The sequence below is a fragment of the Tenebrio molitor genome, unplaced genomic scaffold, assembly GCF_963966145.1.
Source record: "Tenebrio molitor unplaced genomic scaffold, icTenMoli1.1 SCAFFOLD_913, whole genome shotgun sequence".
NCBI lineage: Eukaryota > Metazoa > Arthropoda > Insecta > Coleoptera > Tenebrionidae > Tenebrio > Tenebrio molitor.
Window position 1 is genome coordinate 3,495 of NW_027184291.1, and position 4,900 is coordinate 8,394.

Here is a 4,900-nt window from a genome sequence, read left to right on the forward strand (position 1 = left end):
CGGAATCGTTGCCCGCGTGATGGCATCGTCCTCTTTCCTCGATCACCATCGCCACCGTGTGATCAAGCTGGCCGAACTCGGTTTCCGAAGTTTCCCTGGAGATAGCGAAGTTCGTCTCGGAACGTCGGTGGGTTTCGAATCAGGTACACGCCCCTCCAACCACCAGCCCTAAATCCGGGTCGTCACGGTTTCGATTCGGGACCGACGGTTTACGTCGGCGGTGCGGGGTAGACGCGTCGATTCCGGGAATCCATATTTCGTTCGCCGAAATATTGGTCCATCTCTTCCCGGAATACCGCGCCACCTTCTCGATTTTACGACATCTTCGCGTCGCCAAACGCTTCCGAAACGGTCGAAGCACAGAAAGGACCTGGTGTTCGAACCGAGGCAATTCCGACAACAGGATGCCGCGAACCGCCTCTCCGACGTTCAGGTCGATCGTTTTCGGCGGAAGTTGAAACGGGACGAGTCGACGACGGGTCCCGTTGCCGTCCGGACCCTTCGGGACGGCCGAAAGTCCGTCGAGAGGATCATCCGAAAGGAGACGGTCTTCATCGTCCGACCGATGCCGCACCTACGAGTTTTCCGATATTTTCTTCGACGGATCTTCAGGTTTTCTTCCTTTCTTCCGTCTTTCTCTCTTCGTAATTTCGTGTCCGACCTGCGTCGTCCGAAGTCGGGGTGAAGATCGAAGAAAAAACGCCAAAAATAACAACTCGTCAGCCACGCACACCGCGTTCGAATGTCTAACGGTCCAACTTGGATTTTCGAAGATCGCCGAATCCGAGGGACGATAAATAATAATAATAATAATAATAATGGTAATAAATAATAATGTTAATAATAATAATAATGATATGATGATTATAACGATAATTATTATAGATAGGTAAATAGAAACACAGGTCTCCTCTCGAAAATCGGAACTTCCTGATATTACTTACATATTTCGGTCGATCCAAATGTGGGAATCTCGTCGTCGTCGGAGCAAGCAGCGCGGTAGGTGGGGTGAAATTCTGGATTTTCCACCGCCGCCGGGGTCGAAAAATGTGCGACGCGGGAGATCGCCAGTCCGTCTAGTAGTCTCTCTTGTCGTTAGAGCGTGACGTGGTGGTTGTTGTGGGATTTCCCGTTAGTTCGGTCCGACGTCGGTCGTCAGAGGGTAAGTGCATACGGAAACGAAACGCATCGCGTTTTGATGTTCATATTCGTGCATCGGAATGTTAAAAGCAATATATTTTACACCAACGATCACACCTAAACACCACGGCAACGGCCATACCACGTTGAAAAGCACCGGTTCTCGTCCGATCACCGAAGTTAAGCAACGTCGGGCGCGGTCAGTACTTGGATGGGTGACCGCTTGGGAACACCGCGTGCCGTTGCCCCCCAACACTTTTTGTTTTTTTTTGAAATCCATAGCAACCACCGAACCGATTTGTTTTTCGTGCAGGTATTCGGAAACATGCACAGACCCGTATAATGTAGATTCATAGCTTTAAGTACTAGATAATTAAGAAAACAATTTTTTTTGTCGATTAATTGTAAACAATTGCAGAATAAAAACTCGTCAAACGGTAAAGGTTGTCGTTCGATCACCGAAGGTAAGCCACGCGGGCAGCGGTCAGCACTTGGACGGGTGACCGGTTCATTATATTCCTTCCGTGAGTTTAACAAAGATAACATATGCAAATGTCGTAAGTGCGACGAGGAAGACGGCGATCTTTTAATGTAAAAAAAATATATATTAGGTTACGCGTACATGCCACTTTGACTGCTGCTTTATTTTTTTGGTTTTTAAATAATTAGAGATCTGAATTCAACATATCAGTTCTATGTTATAATGGACAGACAATGTTGTATTCTTGGCCCCTAACACGTTAAGACCAACATAAAAACTAGAATAACTTACCATTCGTTAAACGTTAAACAATTTCGAACCACGTTTTTTTGAGCTCGAACAAACTCATAACACAACACTCATTTATTAGTCACTGGACCATTGTAAAACGAGAAGAGAGAAAAACCATGCGAAACTATTTTTAAAACGAAGAGAATAAAGGTTTTAAATGGTAGGGCTGTATGACAGACTTGTCAATTATCGTGGGGGGTACGGCTGAGATTTATGACGAAATCGAGCGGCGCCGGCGGTCGGTCACTTTCACGAAAGAGGTCTAAACACGGGTCGTTTACGATACCCTCTGGTTACTAGAAAAGTTCTAGACAGATGTTTGTCGGCTTTTCGAGGTATTTATTTGTGAGTCCAAAGACTCAATGGAGTAATATCGGACTGAAATTCCAAGATTTTGCTGTGTAATCCAAAAAACTATGTTCCTCGTAACATTTAACGATGTGTTAATTCAACTATTATTTTAATTTTTCGTATACGTATTTATACTAAAAAGTACAGCGCTTCCAACAGTGAATTGTGAATTGAAAATGTTTCAAAGAAAGATCGATAGTTTTGAAAAAAATTACATATTAATAAATTTAGATAGATTTAGAAGTATACATTGCACTTACTTTTCAAAATTATTGTACTTCTGATTTGGTTGAAATAACATAATATGTAGCAGTCATAGTCTTGTGTACATTGCAGTCGCGGCTGGTGTTGGGTAAAACCTTTATTTTTTAGGGGGTCATTACCCAAATGACCTCATGGACCAGCCGTTCCTGTTAGGTTTTATATATCAAATTGATTCGTCTGTCTTTTTCATCATGCCTTCGAAAAGCGAGCTCCTGTTTCGCCAAAGTAACTGTGACGTCAATTAAATACGATAATAAAATTCGGTTTTTCCGAACTTATTGTGAGTGAGAGCAGTGAGAGCATCTTCTTTTCGTATCCCACCTCCACCCGGCGGCAGTAGTGCAGTGCTTATCAACATAATTACCGGCGTCTCGCCTCCACATTTTGACTTTTTTGTGTTTTATGTGTTCTCTAAGTCCAAAATTTTTAAATTTTTAAAAAGAGATTGCGGTACTATTCCTGTTGCTGAAATTATAATAATATATTTATTAATTTTTGTATTATATGTCTGTGTTATATTGTGTGAATTTGGAACAGCTATATCTAAAAGATATGCTTGCTTTTGTTGTTTATTTAAAATAATAATGTCTGGTCTGTTATGCTGAATGTGAATGTCAGTTAAAACTGTGCGATCAAAATATAATTTGTAATTGTCATTTTCTAAACAACTTTCTGGTTTATAAATGTAATGTGGTTGTGTATCCTTTAATAAATTGAATTTAACTGCTAAATTCATGTGTATAATTTTTGCGAATATATCATGACGTTTTTTATATTCGCTGTGAGCCAAAACGGTGCAAGATCTTGTATTGCAAATATAAAACCCTCAGCTCTTTAAAATATCTCCCATGTAAAGACTTTTGTTTTATATTTGCTATAGTGTCATATCACGAGCTCTATTGAGAAAATAATTTTTTAGTGAAGCAATTTGATTGTGTTGTAGAATTTCTAGATTTGAAAAACCCCTACCACCATTTTCGCGTGGTAAATTAAATCTTTCAACAGCAGATTTGGGGTGATGTTTACAAAATTTTGTAAAGAGAACTCTAGTTTGAATATTTATATTCTTTAAATTAGTTTTGGACCATTTTATAACACCAAAAGAATAGATTTAATTTGATTTGATTGATTAATACCTAAATATTTATAAAATTCTCCTTTATTTAAATTTTTAATGATTTCTCCTTCTTTAGTTATATATTCTAAATTTTCGTAATGACCACGACATATTGATTGATTTTCAGTTATTGTTAAGTTTTATGTCATCCATATAAAGAAGGTGATTTAATTTAATATTAATTTTATAAATTTTAAGAATTTTAATTAACCATGAATGTGGTACTGAATCATAGGCTTTTTTGTAGTCTATGAATTGTTGTTGCATTATTTTCCAAACGTTTGAGACTTAAAATATTCGTCAAATGTTCTTCTTTTTTTAAATCAGAATACCCCTGACAAATCCGAACATTTTGTTTTGCGGTAGATAAAAGTAAACATGGGCCAAGACAGAATATTAATATTCGGTGTGGAATTTTCCTGCGTTCTTGTTCATTTCTATCGAAGTGCTCACGAAAAGTTGTGAATATCAACACTTTGTAATTGTCGTAGTGAAAAATAAAAAAGATAGCTATGGGGCACAACTTATTTCGCACTTCATTAGAAAAGTAACAGTATTAAAATAAAAAAAATATTTTTCTAAATTTCGAACGTTAGGTCTATCCTGACCAGCCGCCAATTAGTGGTATTATTTTATTTTTTGCTGTTTTCCACAATAGTTATTTTTATATTAAATCATTGATTCAAAAAATTGAAATTAAAAATTCAAATTTTTGAAGGAACTCTGAAGTTTCAATGCAGTGACCATGTTGCTAGGTAACTAATAAAAAACAGTGCGTGAAATGAAAAACAGAAATAGTCGTATGCGTTTTGTATGGTTTCTATGGTTTCGATCTTACTAACAATGCAATGAAAATGACCCACTTCAGGCACAGATAACTATGCGTGAATTTCAATTTTTTGAATCAATTATATAAAAACAAAATTGATTTGGCGGCCGCTACACAAAAGTGGTGGGAGGCGAGAACCTGTTTCCGCCGGTCAATTTTAAAATTAATAAATTTTCCCTGGATACGTATTCGACTTATCCGGTACGAGTTATTTTTAAATTAACTTAATGGCCCGTTGCTCTTGTTCTTTTTACATTGAATATGCGATGTTTTGGCATCGTTAGCAATAGTACAATACTCACGCATTTTTAATCTAAAATTAACAAAACTTGAATGGATCGGGATTATCACACTTCTGAATTGAAGTTTTCATTCGTTTAAAATATAATTGATAGTAATACGTAATGCGGATTGCCTAAACGTTGCT

The 4,900-nt window shown here is 37.7% G+C and overlaps 1 non-coding gene across 1 annotated transcript; it reads left to right on the plus strand.

Annotated features, from left to right (window-relative positions):
• The first annotated feature begins 1,268 nt into the window (after positions 1-1,268).
• On the plus strand, positions 1,269-1,388 carry LOC138141104 (5S ribosomal RNA). Its single transcript, XR_011162993.1, has one exon. It is a non-coding gene; the product is annotated as a 5S ribosomal RNA (ribosomal RNA).
• The last annotated feature ends 3,512 nt before the right edge of the window (positions 1,389-4,900 follow it).